The sequence below is a fragment of the Hypanus sabinus genome, chromosome 6, assembly GCF_030144855.1.
Source record: "Hypanus sabinus isolate sHypSab1 chromosome 6, sHypSab1.hap1, whole genome shotgun sequence".
In the NCBI taxonomy this organism is placed as follows: domain Eukaryota; kingdom Metazoa; phylum Chordata; class Chondrichthyes; order Myliobatiformes; family Dasyatidae; genus Hypanus; species Hypanus sabinus.
This window is the reverse complement of record NC_082711.1, coordinates 26,263,896-26,287,312: the sequence shown is the minus strand read 5'-3', so window position 1 is coordinate 26,287,312 and position 23,417 is coordinate 26,263,896. Positions and strand designations below refer to the sequence as shown.

General features: G+C 42.5%; 1 long non-coding RNA gene across 2 annotated transcripts in view; it reads right to left on the bottom strand.

Moving 5' to 3' along the window:
• Positions 1–23,417, bottom strand: part of LOC132395364 (uncharacterized) — a 37,004-nt gene that overhangs the window by 2,539 nt on the left and 11,048 nt on the right. Inside the window, exons 5-7 of one of the 2 annotated variants that reach the window (XR_009512585.1) lie at positions 16,313–16,406; positions 14,257–14,337; positions 11,771–11,979 (exon numbers count right to left, since the gene is read on the bottom strand). This is a non-coding gene — a long non-coding RNA (uncharacterized LOC132395364). Of the gene's footprint in view, positions 1–11,539; positions 11,980–14,256; positions 14,338–16,312; positions 16,407–23,417 lie in introns of those variants that run through there. The other variant, XR_009512584.1, reaches the window with a different exon arrangement.

Below are 23,417 nucleotides of genomic sequence, written 5' to 3'. Positions count from 1 at the left end.
CCTGATTGATGAAGTTCAAAATAAGTCAAAGTAAATTTATTATCAAAGTACATATGTCCCCACATACAACCCTGAGATTCATTCTCTTGCAGCCATACTCACTAAATCCAAGAAGCATAATAGAATCAATGAAACAAATGACCAATGTGCAAAAGACAACAAATTGTGCAAGTACAAAGGAAAAAAATGATAAATAAATAATATCGAGAACATGAGATGAAGAGCCCTTGAAAGTGAGTCCATAGGCTGTGGGTACAGTTCAGTGATGGAGCAAGTGAAGTTGAGTTAAGGTCAGGGGTGATAATTGTTCCTGACCCTGGTGGTGAGGGTCCTGAGGCTCCCGTACCTTCTTCCTGATAAATACCCTTTTCCCCACTGGAGTATAGTCTCCCAACCCTGGGATGATACACCATACACAAGGCCATTTAGCCCTATTGTACACAGAACAGCTCTCTCTGAAAGAGCTTTTGGTTAATTCCTCTCTCCTGCCCTTTCCAATAGCATGGACTTTTTCTGTATGTATTTCTTCTTAAAAGGCAACATTTACTGTTCTTTCGTTAGCAGTCTGTTATAAGATTTGTGAGAGTGTTGCCATTTTCAAGAGCCTTAGGTAGAACTAAGAATTTATTCCTTGGGTGTAGTGGACTAAAGAGTAGTCTTTTAGAGGTGTAAAAACCATAAGGGGCATAGATTGGATGAATGCAGTCAGTCTTCTTTCCACGGGGGAGGATATCAAAAACTAGAGGGCACATGCTTTTAAACTGAGACGGGAAAGATTTTAAAGGGATTTTAGGGCCAAACTCTTCATGTTGAAGATGGTATATGGAATAAACTGCCAGAAGAAGTGAGTGAGACAAGTACAATAACAATATTTAAATGGCTCTTGGAAAGGTATAAGGGCAGGACAGATTTAGAGAGATACGGATCATATACCAGTAAGTGGAACTAGTTTGGATGGACATGTTGGTCAGCATGGATGATGTGGGCCAAGGGGCCTGTTTCCATGCTATATGACTCTGTGACTCTAAATCATAACAAGTCATTAATTCTCCAGTGTTTTCCCCCAAAGCCAGATCTGAGGAAGGTCTGAGATGTGATCAAGCTGCCTTCTTTTCTGCTGAGCCATTGAAATTGCACTCCGGGCCTGCAGAAAGTCATCAAGAAGTACAGACAGCTGTCTTGCAACATTGGTCTGGTAGACATTTATATTTTAAACAGAATAGGTACTATCTATTTAATCTTCTTTCTCCTCTAACCCTCTGGCAAGTGTTCTTCTCACTTGCAAGGAACACATCAGTTGTCCCCAAGCTTTGCGAGGCTGTAAAAGGGGTGTTCAACAGATTGCTAAGTGGTTTGTCAAGCTGGATGTGGTAGGAGCAGTGTGTGGGGATGATGGCTTTTCCATTTATTTATGGACAGATGGCACACAGATGAACCTGCAATAATGGGGGCATCTTATATAGCAATCAGGGTCATACCCGGAGATTTGGCTACAGTGGGCTCCTTCTCCTAATCAGTTTCCGAGCTAGCTCTATCCTATACACCTTGCGCCTCCTGCGGCCGAAAGCTTCAGCTCTTCACAACACAGGGGCTGCAGCAATGCATGCTCACCTGTTGGGTCTTGTTGCCAGAACTTGCAGCTAACACCGGAGATTACAGACCCAGAGAGCTCTGCAGCTAAAGATGTTCTGGCATATAGATGCCACTTCCTTGCTTGGCCACCCTATGTACCTGGCATGGCTTCCCATGGATTCATGGGGTCAGACAGCACAGAAACAGGCCCATGTCGACCAAAAAGCTAATGCTATTTGCCTGCATGTCCAAAACTCCTTACAATTGTGCCTGCCTCTACCACCCCCTCTGGCAGCTTGTTCCATGGACCCAGCGCCATCTGAGTAAAGTGTTTGCCCCTGAGGAATGGTCTGCAATGACCTTCCCCCTCGAGAGTTGTATGACCATGGAAAAAGGATATTGCTGCACTGAGTCATTCCACCAATAGGATTTATTTAACTTATTAGGTCACTGGTAAAGATGCAATTTATTCCCACATCCTCAACTGCCTTTGTCAAATGGAGAGCATTATGAGTCAAGCATCTACATAAGTTCTGGAGTCACACACAGGCCAGACTGGATAAAGAGCAACAGACTTCCTTTCCTGAAGACTAATTAGTGGACTGGATCTTTTCTCCCAGCAATCCAGTGTTACATACAGAAGAAATTTGGGTTAATTTGGAGCAAATGTAATGGACCAGTTTAAAGACTCAATTACATTTATTATCAAAGTATATATACAGAATACAACCCTGATTCGTCTTCCCACAGACAGCCACGAAACAAAAACAATTGTTCAATGAAGAACATCAGTTTCCGAGGTGTATGATTCTATGAATCTATGACTCTGAACACTCCCCCTCTGTCCCATTTCCCTGTTTGTTCTTTCCTTTCTCTTCCTGATCTACCAGCCCCATCACCCCATCTCTTCCCTTCCTGTACACTCTCATTTATCCAACACCCATACACTTCTCCCACTGATTCCCCTCCCCACCACCCTCCCTTTATCCCATTGCCCCCCTTCCTCTCCTATCAGATTCCATCATCATCAGTCCACTGTCACTTACACCTACACCTTTTCAGCTTCTAACTACATTCCCACACTTCCCCCTCCCCCATGTGCCTATCACCTTCCCACTCACCTGGATCCACGTACATCTTGCTACCTCCCTTCTCTCCACCATTTATGTTGGCTATCTTCCCTTTTCCATTCAGTCCAGCTGAAGAGTCTCAACTTGCATTATCAACTGTTCATTCCCTCTCATAGATGCAGCCTGACCTACTGAGTTCCCCCCTCCACGTGCTCAACCAGACCAGCAAAATCCTTTTGTGTGTTGTTCCAGATTCTGGTATATACAGTCCCTTGTGTCTCTAGTTTAGCTTAGCATTGTGTTTGCATGGACTCTGCAATCCAAAGGGCTCATTCTAGTGCTGTACTTTTCCATGTTCGATACAACATGGTCACTGCTTATCAGCTTATAGCCTGAAAACAGATGTGTCAAATATGATTTCCCATTCATAAATCAATGTGGATCTGAAGGGTCCAGTCACCATTTTCTAAGTGCCCTGTGACCACTTCCTTATTAATAAATCTGAAGAATTTCCTTTGGATTGATGTCAGACTAACTAGCTTGTAAGGCCTTGTTTTCTCTCTCTGCCTTTTCTTAAATAGCAAGGCCAGCCTGTAGAAACCAATCTATGGAATTTTGAAAAATGACAGCCAGTATCTTTATAGCCACTCCTTCAAACATAAAGTCAACAGTTCCTGAGATTTATCAACTTTTAGTCCCAATAATTTCTCAAAACTATCTTTTTTATTGCTGCTAAACTTTTCAGTGGCTGGGGGAATCGACATACGTCTCTACCAAAGCAGGTGTATGGTACTTCTACCATCCACTAGCCTGAAGGTCACTCTTGGTCAAGGTGTAACACCAACTTAGCCAATGGCGCCTAGGGCAGCAATGAAGGTCCTCCATCTCTGTCAAACCACTGCACACAGATATAGAAGGATTCTTCGTTGCTGTACCTGTAAAAACTATTTTTTGACCAGTCGGGGTTGTTAGCCCTGAGCTGAACCCCCAAACCTGGAGGGCTGGTGGACCACTCTTGTTTGGCATGGGTGATCCCATCAAGAGACAAAGCACAAGGCCCTGACTCCAGCTAAAACAGCTCTCCAGGTCATTGAGGCACACAAGTCCCCATACCCTACAAGTTTATGGTTCTCTTAGAGGTGTTCCAACTCTAACTGGAATTCAAACTGTTTAGTAGTGAGTGGCAAAGTCTTTGAGCCTTTTCCACCACATAATGGGGTGTGGCTGTCCTGAAGGGCACAAATTCTGTTCCACAGATGCTGCTTGATCCACTGAGTAGAGTCATAGGGTCAAACAGCATGGAAACAGGCTAAACTAGATCCCCAACAGGTTAAAGTTCAAAGTTCAAAGTACAACTCTGAGATATGTATTTTTGTGGGCATACACATCAACTCTAGAAAAATAACTTTTAACAAAATAAGTGCAAGATCAACCAGAGTGCAGAAGACAACAAACTGGACAAATGCAAATATGAATAAATAGCAACAAATAACAAGAACATGAGATAATGAGATAAAGAGTCCTTAAAGTAAAATCATTGGTTAAGGGAACATTTCAATGATGGGCCGACTAAGTGTAGTTATCCCCTTTTATTCAAGAGCCTGATAGCTGAGGGGTAGTAGCTGTTCTTGAATCTGATAGTGTGAGTCCTGAAGCTCTTGTACTTCTACCTGATGGCAGTAGCGAGAATGGAGCAGGACCTGAGCGGTGGAGGTCTCTGATGATAGATGCTACTTTCTGACAACAGTGTTCCATGTAGACCTGAAATAAGGCAGTTGGTGCAGAAAACTGAGTTGGGGTGGTGATGGTGGGGGGGGGGGGGTGCGGGGGTGGGTTGCGTGAGGGGATAATGGAAAATCCTTGCAGATTAACCTTTGAATAACGTTCTATTTACCGTTGCAGGGTAGAATCAGAATTGGGTTTATTAACGCTGACATGCAGAATGTCATGAAATTTGTTGTTTTGCAGCAGCAGTGCATAAAATGTACAATCAATTATAATTATATATAATATACATAATTTATCTATATCAGTTATATATATCTATACATAAATATATAAAAGAGAGCAAAAATATTGAGTTCATGCTCTTCACTCACCTCAACACCAAACTGATTCCACAACCTCCGGACTCTCTTTCAAGGACTCTGAAACTCATGTTCTCAATATTATTTATTTACTATTTATTTATTATTAAAATATGTTTGTTTTTGTATTTGCATATATTGTCTGCTTTTGCAGATTGGTAGTGTGTAATTTGTCATTGATGCTGTTGTATTTCTTTGTTCTGCTGTGAATGCCTGCAAAAATGTGAATCTCGGGGTATAAATTTACCCTGAACTTTGAACTTTGGGTTCATGGACTGTTTGGAACTCTGATGGTGGAGGGGAAGAGACTGTTCCGAAAATGTCGAGTGTGTGTCTTCAGCTCCTGTGCCTCTTTGACGTTTATATGTGCAGCTGGCTGGAGGGAATATTACTATGGTGTTGGAGGGGTGATGGAGGTGCGGGAATGCCACTGGAAGCTTTCCCTTGCAGGAATGAGTCGGTGTAGGCATTTTTGTATATTGGATGCCACTCCAGTCGCTGGCTGGCTCTGTGCAATGTTGCATGTGAGTGTTCTTTTCTTCACTCTAGTGCCATTTCTCAGGAAGCGACTACAGCAGAGGCAAGTGAATGTGACCAGGGTGATTGAAGGTAACCCAGTCAGCCTGGCCCAATGCCAGTCTTTGATGGAAGGTCTTGGGTCTGGGCGACTCGGAGGGTGGGGGCTAGAGTGAAGGTATCCCGGCTGCTGTCTCCTAGTCTAGAAAAGGTGACAAAAACGCCTCTGATACAGCAATGGGAGAAACACAGACAGACGGCAACATCAGGTCATGTCAGAGAACATTTCTGCCAACAGGCGGGAGAGGCTGGCACCAGCTAGGAAGCCTTGCGCCATTCGCTGCTTAATGCGCAATCTCATCATAACATGTGATTTCAAAAAGCAGCTTTAAGTGGCCCACTCACATTTGATATATTCTGTGTCAACTTCCCACATCAGAGAATTAATAAAAGTACTTCTTTCACTACAATCCACAGAGATCTTGCAATAACACGTTTTTCTTACTTTTTGTTGTTGCTTAACATTTTCTCCCATGATCTGATGTGATGGTGGATGTTGAATGTCACCTTCTAAGTAGACCAGCAAAAAAATTATCAAGCCGGCTAAGCGTTTAATCATCTCCTTCTTTTTAATTGGCAAGCTATTAAGGTCAAAAGTCAACATTTAACATTGCTAACGCCTTCTCAAGACCTTCAGTCTTTTACAGCACACAAAAAAAAGCAGCCTGTCGATATCAGTTTTAGACTACAGCCATGGCTTTCTGAGCTGTGTACTGTGTGTATAGCAACTGTCAGCTGGTGTTTACTCTGCACTGACTGTGGCCTTGGGTTGGGTCTTCAGAGCTGAATGGGGTCAACTGCTTAATTCACTCGCCCCTTCCCCCCACCTACACGCACCCACCCCTCCCACTCACCGCAGCCGAGTCAGCTTTAACAAAGGTCAGAGGGAAAATATGTCCATTTACTGAGCCAGCAGCCCCCTTCTTGAGCTGTTTCAGGAGCAAGCGCAGTGATGAAGCCTTGCACAGTCAGGCAGAGGGAATAAATTAGCCCACGACTTCAAATCACAAAAGCTCAAAGCACACAAGAAGGGTAAAGTCATTTGCCATCAGCCCTTTCTCCCCTTCTACCTGTCTGCTACGTTTTCTTCGTAAAGAAATTGGGATCAATAAATAGAAGCTCACAGAATATGGCCAGAAATAAAGAGAGGGCCCAGTTAATCTGAGTGGTTTTGTGGCTCTTTTCATTCTGAATTTGTTGTGCGTGATCACGCACACACATCAGAGATGAACTGGAGGTCACGTGCCAGCATGTTGGACTTCCTGCCCCACCATTGGGCTCAGAGTTGAGGAAAAGGGCTGGGCGCACTTTCCCTCCGGTTCCTCAGCTTCCCACCATGGAGGTAGGCCTGCAAACTGCAATTCACCTTAGTAGCTTGCCAACAACTGTGAACAGAGCTACGTGTTACTTTCTGAATGAATTGATTGAGTTGATCTTGTTAATTATGTTAGTGTTTTAGGGTGGTAATGATAAATCTGCATGTTTCTGAGAAAGTTTTAAGAAATATTTGTATCTACTTCCATAGGTTTTACATGCCTCTGTCTCACAATATCTCCAGCAAGCGAAGAGGGCCAGCTCGTTTGCTCCTCGGCATGGAGAAGCAGGGATTCTCAAGCAAGTGGGCACGGGAGGCAGAGTGGACCAGCCACTTTAGGAGAAATACGGAATAGTATGCTGCAAGCAACGGAGTCTGTGCCAACCACAACCCAATCCAAACTAACCCCACAGGGTCGATATCACTCCATTCCCTGTCCTATCCGCGTCCACCACCGCCCCCGGCAGTGTGTTCCAAGCACCTGCCACTCCCTGTGTAAAAGCAATTTGCCTCATAAATCTCCTTTAAACTTTCCTCCTCTCATCTTAAGCCCTCTACTATTGGACCATTGGAATTGTCTACCATATCTATGCCTCTCTTTATTTTATAAACCTATTTATTTATTTTATTTTATGAGATACAGCTTGGAGTAGGCTCTTCAAGGCCGCGCTGCCCAGCATAATATATACAACGACCAATTAATCTACTGACCGGTATGTATTGGACTGTGGGGGGAAACTGGAGCATCTGGTGTAACCCATACAGTCACGGGGAGAACGTACAAACCTCCTTACGAGCAGCCAGTGGGAAGTGATCTCCGGTTGCCGGTACCGTAAAGTGATGCACTAACCACTACGCTACCGTGCATTGCCCCTCAGCCTCCAATGCTCCAGAGAAATCAGACCAACTTATCTCACCTCCGCCTATAGCTAATCCAGGCAATCTTTCAGTGAACCTGTCCTGCCCCCTCCTCATCCTACCTGCATTGTGATGACCAGTGCTGCGCACAGTCCTCCAAATACAGCCAAACCAAAGTTTTGCACAACTTCAGGGAATGGAGTTGTCACAACTGGAACCCCACTGACTCTGCTTACACTCATTATTGAGAGAGTTCCTTCACAATTCAGCAAAAAAAAACACAAAATGGAACAAAGTAAACCGGGAGTAATTTAATAATTTTAAATCTTTTAACTCTTTCCTTTCACCAGGTGAATTTCTTTATCAAAAAGGTAATTATGTAAGGATAGTGAGGAAATGGAGATTAGATATCATTGCCATAATAATTCCAGTGGTTGTGTATAGTAATTTAATTTACCTTTAACCTAATTACAGGTAGTAGCATACTAGATATACCAACTGGTAAATATGGCCAACTTTTCAAAGACAAATGGCTGCTTAATGGCAGGAAGAGAAGACACCCTGGGTGATCTTTAATTTATGACTTTCCTTTGAAAACATTTGTAAACACCTTATTAAATGTTATTAAGTTAATGTAGCTTTGGATTTTCATGAGTGAGAGGTGCATTTCTTTTGTACATGATCTAGAGCCTTAATTCACTTCTAACTCTGGGTTATAAGTAACATTCTGTAACAAAGGGCCAAAATTCAGAAGAACAAAGGCAAAGTGGTTCAGCTGACTTTGTGATTTTACCAGCAAAAGACTGCCAGAACAACTCAGAGAGCAAAAGTAATTGGCCACAGCTCTGGGCCAGTTAAGAAAAAAGGGTAAATATTAAATAGAACTCATTTTCAGTGACATAGTTAGTAAAGCTACTGCTACATGGTTCTAGTGACTCAGATTTAATCCTGACCTCCGAAAGCATCATAATAACATAGATAGATAGAAACATAGAAAGGCTACAGCACAATACAGGCCCTTCAGACTACAAAGTTGTGCCAAACATGTCCTTACTGTAGAAGTTATCTAGGGATACACATAGCCCCCTAATTTTCTGAGCTCCATGTACCTGTCCAGGAGTCACTTAAAAGACCCTATCGTATCTGCCTTCACCAACATTGCTGGCAGCCCATTCCACACACTAACCACTCCCTGCATAAAAACTTACCCCTGACGTCTCCTCTGCACCTACTTCTAAACTGTAAAACTGTGCCCTCTCATGGTAGCCATTTCAGCCCTGGGGAAAAGCCTCTATCAACACGATCAATGCCTCTCATCATCTTATACACCTCTATTAGGTCACCTCTCATCCTCCGTCACATCAAGGAGAAAAGGCCAAGTGCACTCAACCTATTCTCATAAGGTATGCTCTCCACATCCTTCCCGTAGTGAGGCAACCAGAACTGAGCACAAGTGGAGTTTGACCATTGTCCTACATAGCTGCAACATTACCTCTCGACTCCTAAACTTATAGATGAAGCCCAATCCTCTATATGCCTTCTTAACCAGAGTCAACCTGCATAGCAGCTTTGAGTGTCCTATGGACTCAGACTCCAAGATTCTTCTGATCCTCCACACTGCCAAGAGTGTTACCATTAATACTATATTCTGTCATCATATTTGACCTACCAAAATGAACCATCTCACACTTATCTGGGTTGAACTCCATCTGCAACTTCTCAGCCCAGTTTTGTATCCTATCAATGTCCCACTGTAACCTCTGATATCTTTCCACACTATCCACAACACTGCCAATCTTTGTGTCATCAGCAAATTTACTAACCCATCCCACCACTTCCTCATCCAGGTCATTTATAAAAGTCACAAAGAGTAAGAATCCCAGAACAGATCCCTGAGGCACACCACTGGTCACCAACCTCCATGCGGAATATGACCCATCTACAACCACTCTTTGCCTTCTGTGGGCAAGCCAGTTCTGATTCCATGATGCAATGTCCCCTTGGATCCCATGCCTCCTTACTTTCTCAATAAGCCTTGCTGAAGTCCATATACCTGTACACTACATTTACTGCTCTACCTTCATCAATATGTTTAGCCACATCCTCAATAAATTCACTCAGACTCGTAAGGCACGACCTGCCTTTGACAAAGACATGCTGACTACTCCTAATCATATTATGTCTCTCCAAATGTTCATAAATCCTGCCTCTTGGGCTCTTTTCCATCAACTTACCAACCACTGAAGTAAGACTCACTGGTCTATAATTTCCTGGGCTATCTCTACTCCCTTTCTTGAATAAGAGAACAACTTCCACAAACCTTCAATCCTCTAGAACCCCTCCCATTGCCATTTATGATGCAAAGATCATTGCCAGAGGCTCAGCAATCGCACAGTAGCCTGGGATACATCTCGTCCAGTCCTAGTGATTTATCCAACTTCATAAACTCCAAAAACTCCAGCACATCCTCTTCCTTAATATCTATATGCTCAAGCTTTTCAGTCCATTGTAAGTTATCCCTACAATCGCCAAGATTCTCTTACATAGTGAATACTGCAGCGAAGTATTCATTAAGTACCTCTGCTATCTCCTTTGGATCTGTACACACTTTTCCACTGTCACACTTGATTGGTCCTATTCTCTCACATCTTATCCTCTTGCTCTTTATGTACTTGTAGAATGACTTGGCGTTTTTCATAATCCTGTCCACCAAGGCCTTCTCATAGCCCTAATCTCATTCTTAAACTCCTTCCTGTTAGCCTTATAATCTTCAAGATCTCTATCATTACCTTTTTTTTAATCTTTTGTAAGCTTTTCTTTTCTTCTTGACTAGATTTACAACAGCCTTTGTACACTACAGTTCCTGTACCCTACCATCCTTTCCCTGCCTCATTGGAATGTACCTGTGCAGAGCTCCACACAAATATCCCCTGAACACTTGCCACATTTTTGCCATACATTTCCCTGAGAACATCTGTTCCCAGTTTATGCTTCCAAGTTCCTGCCTGATAGTCTCATATTTCCCCTTACTCCAATTAAATGCTTTTCTAACTTGTCTGTTCCTATCCCTTTCCAATGCTATGGTAAAGGAGATACAGAGTTTTGGAGTTTGCACGTTCTCCCTGTGACTATGCGGATTTTCTCCAGGTGTTCTAATTTCTTTCCACATCCCAAATACATGTGTGTTGATTGGATAATTAGCCCCATATTGTGCATGAGTGGTAGAATCTACCTTGGAGTTTAGGGAGAAAATAATCTGTGATTAGTGTAGGATTCAATGAATGGATGCCTTGCGCTCAAGGTGGAATTGATGGGGCAAAGGGCCTGTTTCTGTATTGCTTGATAAGGAAAGGTTGTTTTCACAGAATACGGGACTCATGCGATGAAAAGGGAGCAGTGGGACTACACAAATCACCTTATATGTGTATTATATAAAGGGATTGCCTAGAATTGTCTTGTCCAAGTTCAAATTACAGCAAGAACATGGGAAAATAGGAGCAGAAGTTAGCAAACAGGCCCCACAGGTCTGCCCTGCCATTCAATAAGCTTCTTGCTGATCCACACTGGTCACAACTTCTCTTCTCTGCCAGTTCCCTGTAACTCTCAATTCCTCAAGAATATGAGGGATGATTGATAAGTTCATGACCTAAGGTAGAAGGAGTCAATTTTAGAAAACCTAACACATTTATTTTTCAACATAGTCCCCTCCTACATTTACACACTTAGTCTAGTGGTCGTGGAGCATATGGATCTTGGACCTCCAGAAAGTGTCCACAGGTGAATGATAAGTTCATGGCCTAAGGTAAAAGGAGATGAGTTATTAACGTCAAACTTTCTGCGTAATCACTCAAAGAGTTGACCTGCATGTGCTTGTAACAACAGCTGTATAACTCATCTCCTTCTAGCTTAGGCCATGAACATATCAATCACCCAGCTGTGGACACTTTCTGGAGGTCCAAGATCCATATGCTCCATGACTGCTGGACTAAGTGTGAAAATGTAAGAGGGGACTATGCTGAAAAATAAATGTGCTAGGTTTTCTAAAACTGACTCCTTCTATCTTGGGCCACAAACTTATCATTCGCCCCTCGTATAACTATCTCTGTCTCACGTACATCCAATGAACTGGCATCCACCACCCCTAGGGAATGGAAATTCTGCTTCAGTACACTTTCTACTAATTCTCATTCTCATTGTTTGGTGTGGAGAAAGAAGGGACGCCTGTCAGACACTGAGTAAAGAATCCATTATTACTGAAGGCGTAGTGAGAGGTGTCCCATTGCCATCAGTACCTTGGGTACTTGGAGATCAGAATGAAGCAGTAAGGTCTCCAAAGGAATTGTGGAATTATTTAGGAGTCACAACAGGATACACGACCCAGTGTTAGCACTGAGTATTGGCAAAAGATCACTCTCAACCTCCTGCAGAAGATTGTGGCAGGACGCACTGCAGCGGGTTGTCCTTCTGCCACACTGTTCCATCAACTTCCAGTTCTAGTTATCTGCAACAGTTAAAAAATTACTTTCAGGATCCTATGTGATTGCAATGGGATAACAAGGCAAAACTAGAGTTTGATTAAAATATGCTTTTCCATCCATCCATCTATCATGTCTTTTGTTCAATACAAACAAAGATAGTGACATAGGTGCCAAGTCATAACAATTTCTACCATTACTTAGGTTCAATATGGACTCTCTGTATCCCCCTCTCCCCAACATCCTTCCCCTCTTTCTATATCTCTCTCTCCCTCTCACTCTCTTCATCTCTCCTTCTCAATCTATCCCTCTCTCTCACTCACTCTCTCTCCCTCTCTTTCTCTCTGGTGTGTACATACATAGACTAAGACAGTCCCCTGTGTACCGGTGTCTGGTGCATATTGTACATACACTGACCGGCACAATCCCCTGTGTACTGTACACACACCAACCAACATTCTCCCGTGTGTACAGTACACACACAGACCAACACAGCCCCTGTGTACTGGTGTCTGGTGTTAACTGTACACTCACAAACCGACACAATCCCCTGTGTACTGGGGTCTAGTGTACACTGTACATACACAGATCAACACCATCCTCTGCGTACTGGAGTTTGGTGTGTACTATGCACACACCAACCAACACTCTCCCCTGTGTACTGGTGTCTGTTGTATACATATCCCTCTGTGTACTGTTGTCTGGGGTTCATACCTGGATCCAATCTGAACCTCTGGTTCTCCCTGTCACAATGAGGGTGATCCCTGTGTGCTCCAATTTCCTTCCATATCTCAAAAACATGCAGGATGGCTTAATAGACTCTGTAACATGACTGTAGTGTAGACATTGATGGGTGCATGACAGAGAATAGTCATCAGGAAATAGTTGTGAGGTTGGGACTAAGGGGAATGCTCCGAGAGACAGCATGGTCTTGAAGAGCTGTGTGTGGCCTCCTACATCGTGAGAATATAGGAGATTCTCTCCAGAAGAGAGAAAGGTCTCAGCTGTTGCTGAAATATTGAGAGAATACTTAGGCCCACTGGGTGGAATTGTGATGGACACAGCCTAGTCCACTGCAGGCTAGCCATCCCCACCACTGGACACCTCTATAAGGAGCACTGCCACAAGAAAGCATTGACCATCATCAAGGACCCCCAGCATGCAGGCCATGTTCTCTTTTCACTTCTGCCATTGGGAAGGAGGTGAAGGAGCTTTAAGATCCACATCACCAGGTTCAGGAGTGGTTATCACTCCTCAGCCATCAGGACCCCGAACCAGTGTGAATAACTTCAACTCACCTCAACACTGAACTGATTCCACAACTCACTTTCAAGGACTCTACAACTCATGTTCTCAGTTTTATTTTGTTACTTGTTTATTTACTTTTTTTATATATTTGCAGGGTTTGCCTGCTTTTGCACATTGGTTGTCAGTCATTGTTTGTGTGTAGTTTTTCACTTATTCTGTTGTATTCCATTGAGAGCTTTCCATGCTGTCTTCCTCCCACTGGCAATCAGTGATCCCGGTGCTATCCTATCTGATCTCGTCCATCCACTGATCAGTCTTTGCACTCACTACACTATCCTGAACTGTTCGCGTAGCATCTACATCGGTCTGTAAACTCCCACAATGCACTTCAAGGTACGCGAAATAAAAAGACTTTATTCCTCATTACTCAGTATTTCTTACACTGTGCCGTCACACATCCTCGCTCGCCCTCAAGTCTTCAACCACAGGAAAGGTATAGTGTGACTGGACATGAAACCACAAGTGACTAAAATTGGAGTGAAAATAAACTTCAAAATTAGGTGTTCTTATTAAGAGAAGAATTTGATCTTTATAGACCTTTGTACATCCTTCAGACGTTCTAAAACACTTCATGGCTAATGAATTACTTCAGTCACCTGACAAATGAGACAATGAATTTATGCACAGTAAGAGCCCACAAACTTCAAAGTCATGGTAGAAATTGCTCCTACTCGCCATTTACGCTTTATCTTCTTTTGCATTGTACAGAAGCCATGGTAGATGGATGGAAATGGGTACTTTAATCAAAATATGATTTTTTTTCTAATATTTCCCAATAGTACAGCATCCTGAAATTTTAAAAATGTCTCTTTTTTGTTCATTGTTACAGACAACTAAATATTTGACACTCAGGGATGAATAATCTAGAAGGAGTGTTTTGAATTCTTCAGGGCTCTGGCACAAAGAAATAGTCACGTAGATACGTAACTAAACCCTGGTAAAGTACATATAAAGGCAGAATGTCTCACAGTACCTGTAGCCTGCTATTTACCCACCTATCAAGAACAAAGTGGACGTGGAGAGGTTTGGTTATGTCGAAAGCCTCAGCTGGAGCACCATGCCAGACAATAGAGGAACTGTGCAAACAGAGCAAAGAAAAAAGGGAAGAGTATGATTAAATCACACAAGTGACATGAAATCAATGAAATCTGCGTCTGGTCGATATTCTGGCTCTCTGAATAAGCTGCTGGAACTTGTGCGGTTCCTTTTGCTAGAATTATATTTGTCAGTTCTAGGTCTTTGCCTTTTTAAGTGAGTTTTCAGATGAGGAAACAAAACTCATTTCTAATTCCTGCAATTCTTTTCCCCGTGACTTTTTTTTTAAAAACAGTTTCTTCAATTTTCGCTTCCAGCCCTCCAGTGAAGATATTGGGGTAACCCAGCCACTCTGGGATATCCTTGACCATAGCACCATCGTACCAACGTGGAGCTTCTTCTACAGCCTGTTATTTACCTTTAGCACTCCACTTAACCTGCCACATATCGGGGGGGCAAGCTTGAAGAGTAACAGTTTTGGATAACTCCACTCTTTAGGGAGGTCTACTTTTCAAACTTTTCAACACTAAGTATCAACATTTAGTGAGAATTAACTAGTGTTGATATTTCAACACTAAATAAGAAGTACAAAGGTGAAACATATGAGATGTTGGAGGAATTCAGCAGGTCTTGCAGCATCTTTAGAGGGAAACAGAGGCAGTGCTTCAGGTTAAGTGATTCAAATGGAGTCCAGATGAAGGGTCTTAAAGCAAAATATCAACTGCCTATCTCTCTCTGCAGATCGTCTCACAATATGCCCCAATTCCAGCATCTGCAGTATCTAAGAAGTCCTCATGTAATGGGACAAAAGTAAACTTTACCAACACCGTTAAACAAGGAGAAGGAATTCCAGAGTCATATTCATGTCAAAGTTGATTTATTGTTATACACACTAAAACATGTGCACATTGAAGCAATGGAAAAACTTACTTGCACAGTATCACAGGCACATAGCATCATATAAGCTGTGGCCTAGGTGTTTGTAATCCCAGTGAACAAATCATGGGCCATGGGCCATTCTCGTCCTTATAGTCTTTAATGTAGTTTGTAATCATTGTTTTGTGAATGATGATTGGGAGAAAAAACCCAGGTGGATTATTCCCTTCCTAGGCTCGGCTGACTTGAGATTATTGCTACCATGACTGGCACATCTGGCTCAGTGCGAACCCTCGATTGGATCAGAGATTGCCATTGTTTGCATGCACACAAGAGATTCTGCAAATGTCATAAATACAGAAAAACACACACAAAATACTGAAAGAACCCAGTCCTGGTGAAGGGCCTCAGCTCGAATTGTCAACTCTTTATTCTTTTTCATAAATGCTGCCTGACCTGCTGAGTTTGTCCAGCATTTTGTGTGTCATTACTTGTATGAAGTTTTTCCCAATCGAGTCATTGCTGGGAAGACGTATCGACACCTGCCTTAATTAAATAGCTTTGAGTTTACCTTGGTATTGTTTCTGTCTTCAAAATGGATACCAATATCAAAAAAAGATAACTAAACTCAAAAGCAAAATCAGGTCTGAGCCAGTATCAAGGCCAAACTTGGCATAAAGATCAAGGATTAAAAGCTTTGCTTTATAATCAATTCCAGTGAGTAATATCTGTCAGTAATAAAACTGAGGCAGTTCTTAGTCAAAAGGATTAGTCATAACAGTTAAGAAAGCTAAAACAGTGGTATGCTCCCCCTTCTATCAGGGACTTTTCCCACACCTGATTTCTACACCTGCAAGAAGTCTATCAACCTGGCAGTCTGCCTAGAGCAGCTGGAGCTGTGGATCTAGTCACAGCAGCACAGTAGTGTAGCAGTTAGCACAATGCTTTACAGTGCCAACAATCAGAGCTCAGTTCCCACCACTGTCTGTAAGGAGCTCGTATGTTCTCCCTATGACTGCAAGGGTTTCCTCTGGGTGCATGGGTTTCATCCCACCATCCAAAGACATGCAGGTTCATAAGAGTTAGTAAGTTGTGGGCATGTTATGTTTGCACTGGAAGCACGATGCCCTCAGCACTAACCTCAGACAGCGTTGGCCATTGACACGAATGACACATTCCACTATATGTCTCGATGTTTCGTTGTGCTTATCCTTATATCTTTATGTCTTTATATCTGAAATTTGGAAAACGTGATGGGCAATATAGTCAGCTGAGCATCAAAGTTCGGAGAACATTTACAACCCTGAGATTTGTTTCTTTGTGGACATACACAGTAAATCCATAAAGTACATTAGAATCAGTGAACAGACTACACCCAGCAGGATGGACAGACAACCAATGTCCAAGGGAGAGAGAGCAAAGTTCAAGTATAGATATCGATAACATAAGATGGAAAGTCCTCAAAAATTATTCTATAGGTCAGGAAAAGTTCAGTGGTGGACCAGATGAAGTTGAGTAAAGTTAACTGTTCCTGAACCTGCTGGTGTGGATCCTGAGGCTCCTGTACCTTCTTCCTGATGGCCCCAGTGAGAAGAGGGCATGGCCTGGGTGGTGAGGGTCCTTGATAATGGATACTATTTTCCTATGACATTGCTCCATGTAGATGTGCTCAATGGTGGGGAGGGCTTTACCTGTGATGGACTGGGCCAAATCCACTATACTTCACAGGATTTTTCATTCAAGGGCATTGGTGTTTACATACCAGTCTATAATGCAACCAATCAATATACTCTCCACTATATGTCTATAGAAGTTTGTCGAAGTTTTAGATGTCATGCCAAATCTTTGCAAACTTCTGAGATATAGGGGTCCTGCCATGCCTGCTTTGTAATTGCACTTACGTGCTGGGCCCAGGACAGATTCTCTGAAATGATAAGACCAAGGAATTTAAAGGTGATGATTCTCTTCATCTCTATTCCCCTGATGAGTACTGGCTCATGGAGGTTGTACCTTAACTAAATTGGAACCAGCAATCTTACTGGGAGGTTTGCTAGCACTGCCGAGAGAAGTTTAAACAGAGTTGGAAGGGAAAGAGGGCTTGGAGTTCACGTTCAGATGAAGGGCTACAAACATTAAGAAAACAACAAGTTGGAAAGTCCAGTGGTCATAAGAAGAGAGTAAATGAATATTCAAAGATAAATTCCCTCAATTTTAAAGCAGTAGATGAATGCAAACTTTATTTAACAGAGAATATCGTTGCCATCCTTGCGACTTTATTGCCTGCTTGATTTGTAACTATAACACTTCATTCCACATTCTGTTATCGTTTTCCTTGTACTTCCTCAAAGGACTGATGTGATGAAATGGTTAGTGTGGATGACATGCAAAACAAACTTTTTCACTGTAGCTTGGTAATACTAAGCCAATGCACTATTTTGCCAAATTTGTAAAAATAATTGAAGGATGGGCAGAAATGTAATATCCCAGGGTATAGAAATTCTAAGCAAGGTAGCTGGGAGAGCAAAGGGGTGGTCAGTGGGGAGAGATTGCACTGTTGGTCAAGGATTGCATAATTTCATTAGGAAGTATATTCTCAAAGGAGAGATTAGATTCTCAAAGGGTGGAGATTAGAAACAAAGAGATTGCCATCTCTTTGTTGAGGTGCATTAAAGACCTCAGGAGACATATTAACTGATAGGTGAGCAGATATCAGAAATAATCTCAAAAAAGGAAGGTTATTTTACAGGTGATTTCCCAATGCTTCATTTTCCCAAATACTAACTGGGGTTGTCTAATGAGCTAAAGAACATTACCCCAATCTGTCTAAGTCATTCTGCAGAATCCCTGCTTCCTCAAAACTACTTACCCTTCCACCTATTTTAGTATCTTCTGTAAACTTGGTCACAAAGTCATCAAATCTGTCATCCTAATCATTGACAGATAACATGAAAAGAAGCAGTTCCAACCAGTGTTGGGACTGCTGGAGAAGTAAAGCAGTTCCTGAGGAAAACCACCTGTCATTGGCAGCCAACCAGAAAAACCCCTTTATTCCCACTCTTTGCCTCCTGCCAGTCAGCCACTCTTTTATCCTTGCTATATAATTCCACAGGCTCTTATCTTGTTAATCAGTGTCATGAGCATTACCCTGTCAAAGGTTTTCTAAAAATCCATGTAAACAACATCCATTGACTCTGTTTTGTCTATCCTACCTGTTATTTCCTCAAAGAACTCCAAAAGATTTGTCAGACAAGATTTCCCCTTAAGGAAACCATGCTGACTTTGGCCTTCATTATCGTGTGCCTCCTGATACACTGAAACCTCATCCTTAATTTGAGGATGTGACTAAACACATTGATGAAGGAAGAGCAATAGATGTAGTGTATATGGATTTCAGCAAGGCATTTGATAAGGTACCCCATGTAAGGCTTATTGAGAAAGTAAGGAGGCATGGGATCCAAGGGGACATTGCTTTGTGGATCCATTTCAGGCCAAGACCCTTCATCAGGACCCTAACGAAGGGTCTCGGCCCAAAATGTCAACTGTACTTCTTCCTATAGATGCTGCCTAGCCTGCTGCATTCCATTATCATTTTGTGTGCGTTGCTTGAATTTCCAGCATCTGCAGATTTCCTCGTGTTTAAGTGTGAAGTGGTTCATTTTGGTAGGTCAAAAATGATGGCAGAATATAGTATTACTGGTAAGACTCTTGGCAGTGTGGAGAATCAGAGGGATCTTGGGGTCCGAGTCCATAGGACACTCAAAGCAGCTGCGCAGGTTGATTCTGTGGTTAAGAAGGCGTACAGTGTATTGGCCATCATCAATCGTGGAATTGAATTTAGGAGCCGAGAGGTAATGTTGCAGCTATAGAGACCCTAGTCAGACCCCACTTGGTTTTAGGTGCCTCACTACAGGAAGGATGTGGAAGGCATAGAAAGGGTGCAGAGGAGATTTACAAGGATGTTGCCTGGACTGCAGAGTGTGCCTTATGAGAATAGGTTGAGTGAACTTGGCCTTTTCCCCTTGGAGCAACAGAGGATGAGAGGTGGCCTGATAGAGGTGAAAAGATGATGAGAGGAATTGATCATGTGGATAGTTAGAGGCTTTTTCCCAGGACTGAAATGGTTGCCACAAGAGGACACTGGTTTAAGGTGCTGGGGAGTAGGTACAGAGGAGATGTCAGGGGTAAGTTTTTACGAAGAGAGTGGTGAGTGCTTGGGATAGTCTACAGGCAATGGTGATGGAGGCAGATACGATAGGGTCCTTTAAGAGACTTTTGGATAGGTACATATAGCTTAGAAAAATAGAGGGCTATGGGTAAGCCTAGTAGTTTCTAAGGTAGGGACATGTTCGGCTTTGTGGGTCAATGGCCCTGTATTGTGATGTAGGCTTTCTACGTTCTATATTTCTATGTTTTAATAACAGACTCCAACATCTTCCCAAGCACAGAATCCAGACAAGCTGGCCTATAATTTCCTTTCTTTTACCTCCCTCCCTTCTTAAAGAGTGGAGTGACATTTGCAATTTTCAAGTCCTCTGGAACCATTCCAGATTCTAGTGATTCCTGAGAAATCATTGCTAATGCCTCAACGATTTCTAACGCTACTTCTTTCAAAACCCTGGGGATTAGTCCATCTTGTCCAGATGATATCTACCTTCAGACCTTTTGGCTTTTCAAGCACCTTCTACAGCAACTACACTCACTTCTGCCACCTGAAATCCTGAATTTCTGGAATACTGCTACAGCCATCCACAGTAAAGAATGATGCAAAATACTTATTAAATTCCTCTGCCATTTCTTTCTTCCCCTGTTACTATATACCCAGTGTCATTGCCAGCATTCTGATATCCACTCTCACTTCTCTTTTACTGTTGATATATTTGTAAAAAACGTTGGTATTGTCTTTTGTATAATTGACTAGCTTAACTTCTGATTTCATCTTTTCTCTTCTTATACTTTTTGTTACCTTCTGTTGTTTTTAAAAGCTTCCCAATCCTCTAAATTCCCACTAATTTTTGCTATAATATATGCCTTCTTTTTTGCTTTTATGCTGTCTTTGATAAGCCTTGTCAGACTTGGTTGCCTCATCCTCCATTTGGAATACCTCTTCATCTTTGGCATGTATCTATCCTACACATTCCAGTTGCCCCCCAGAAACTCCAACCATTACTATTTTGCCATCATCCCTGCTAGTGTCCCCTTCCAATCAACTTTGGCCAGCTTCTCTCTCATGCCTCTGTAACTCCCTTTATTCAACTGTAATACATCTGACTTTATCTACTCCCTCTCAAACTGCAGGATGAATTCCATCATATTATGATTACTGTCTCCTGAGGATTCCATAACCTTAAGCTCTCCAATCAAATCTGGTTCATTACACAACACCCAATTCAGAATTGCCTTTTCCCTTCTGGGGTCAACCAAAAAGAGCCAACTCAAAGGCATTCTACAAATTCTGTCCCTTGGAATCCACCACCAAACTGATTTTTCCAATCTACGTGCTATTGAAATCCCTCATAATTAGTATAATGTTGCCCTTATTGCATGCCTTTTCTATCTCCCATTGTAATTTACATCCTACATCCTGGTTACTGTTCATGGGCCTGTATATAAGTCTGTCAAGGTCTTTTACACTTGCAGTTTCAGAACTCTACCCAGAAGAATCCAACATCTTCTGTTCCTATGTCATCTCTTTCTAAGGAGTTGAATTTATTTTCACCAGCAGAGCCACCTCAGCCCCTTTGCCTACTTGCTTGTCCTTTCAATACAAGATATATCCTAAGAAGTTAAACGGCCTACTATGATCCTATTTCAGCCATGTTTCAGTGATGCCCACAACGTCATACCTGCCAATCTCTCACTGTGTTACGAAATCATCTACCTTATTCCATATATTTCATGCATTCAGATATAACGCCTTCAGTCCTGCATTCATCAGACTTTTCCAATTTGCCCACGTTACACTTCAGCTTATCCCACTGACTGCAATTTTGCCCTATCCTTTCCTTTCTGACAGCCTCACTACACAATGCCAACTTATATACCAACTGACCCATCCTCAGCCTTATGACTGTTTCTTCAACTCCTGCCAAATTACTTTGTATTTTAAACCCTCCTCAAGGCTTCTAGCAAACCTGGCTGCAAGGATATTGGCCCCACTTGGGTTTGGGTGTAACCCATTCTTTTTGTACTGGTCATACCTTCCTCTCAAGAGATCAGAATAGGAGCATAGATACATAGAAATCTACAACACATTACAGCTGCTTGGGCCAACAATATTGTGCTGACCATGTAACCTACTCTCGAAGCTGCCTAGAATTTAACTATAGCATAGTCCTCTATTATTCTAAGCTCTATCTACCTATCTAAGAGTCACTTAAAAGACTTCATTGCATCCGCCTCGATTGCTTTCACTGGCAGTGCATTCCACGCACCCACCACTCTCTATGTGGAAAACTTAACCCTGACATCCCCTCAGTACCTATATCCAAGCACCTTAAAACTACTCCCCCTCATGTTAGCCATTCCAATCCTGCGGATAAGCCTCTGGCTATCCACACGATCAATACACCTCATCATCTTATACACCTCTATCAGGTCACCTCTCATCCTCCATCTCTCCAAGGAGAAAAGGGCAAGTTCACTCAATCTATTCTCATAAGGCATGCTCTCCAATCCAGGCAACATCCTTGTAAGTTTCCTCTGCACTCCCTCTATAGTATCCACATCCTTCCTGTAGTGAGGTGACTAAAAATGAACACAGTACCCCGTGGGGTCTGACTAAGGTCTTATATAGCTGACATTACCTCACAGCTCTTGAACTCAATCCCATGGTAGATGAATGCCGACACACCATACGACTTCTTAACAACACTGTCAACCTGTGCAGCAGCTTCGAGTATCCTATGGACAGTGATCCCAAACCTCTCATTGATCCACCACACTGCCAAGAGTCTTACCATTAATATTATATTCTGTCTTCAAATTTGACCTACCAAAATGAATCACTTCACACTTATCTGGGTTAAACTCCATTTGTCACTTCTCAGCCCAGTTTTGCATCCTATCGATGTCACGTTGCAACCTCTGACAACCCTCCAGACTACCCACAATACCCCCAACTTTTGTGTCATCAGCACCTTTTTACTTCATCCAGGTCATAGAAACATAGAAAACCTACAGCACAATACAGGCCCTTTGGCCCACAAAGTTGTGCCAAACATGTCCCTATCTTAGAAATTACTAGGATTACCCTTAGCCCTCTATTTTTCTAAGCTCCATGTACCTATCCAAAAGTCTCTTAAAAAACCCTATCATATCCTCCTCCATCACCATTGCTGGCAGCCTATTCCACGCACTCACCACTCTTTCCATAAAAAAAACTTACCCCTGACATCTCCTTTGTACCTACACCCAAGCACCTTAAAACTATGCCCTCTCGTGACAGCTATTTCAGCCCTGAGAAAAAGCCTCTGACTATCCACACGATCAATGCCTCTCATTATCTTGTACACCTCTATCAGGTCACCCCTCATCCTCCGTCACTCGAAGGAGAGAAGACCGAGTTCACTCAACCTTTTCTCATAAGGCATACTCCCCAATCCAGGCAACATCCTTGTAAATCTCCTCTGCACCCTTTCCATGGCTTCCACATCCTTCCTGTAGTGAGGCGACCAGAACTGAGCACAGTACTCCAAGTGGGGTCTGACCAGGGTCCTATATAGCTGCAACATTACCTCGTGGCTCCTAAATTCAATTCCATGATTTATAAAAATCACAAAGATGAAAGATCCCAGAACAGATCTCTGTGAAACACAACAGGTCATCAACATCCATGCAGAATACAAAACATCCACAACCATCCTTTGCCTTCTGTGGGCAAACCAATTCTGGATCCACAAAGCAAGGTCTCCTTGGATCCCATGCCTCATTACTTTCTGAATGAGTCCCATATGGGGAACCTTATCAAATTCTTTACTGAAATCTATATACTCTACATCCAATGCTCTACTTTCATCAATATGTCTTGTTACATCCTCAAAGGATTCAATCAGGCTCATAAGGCACAACCTGTCCTTGACAAAGCCATGCTGACTCTCCCTAATCAGATTATGTCTCTCTAAATGTTCATAAATTCTGCCTCTCAGGATCTTCTCCAACAACATGCCCACCACTGAAGTAAGACTCACTGGTCTATAATTTCCTGTGTTATCTCTACTCCCTTTCTTGAACAAGGAACAACATTTGC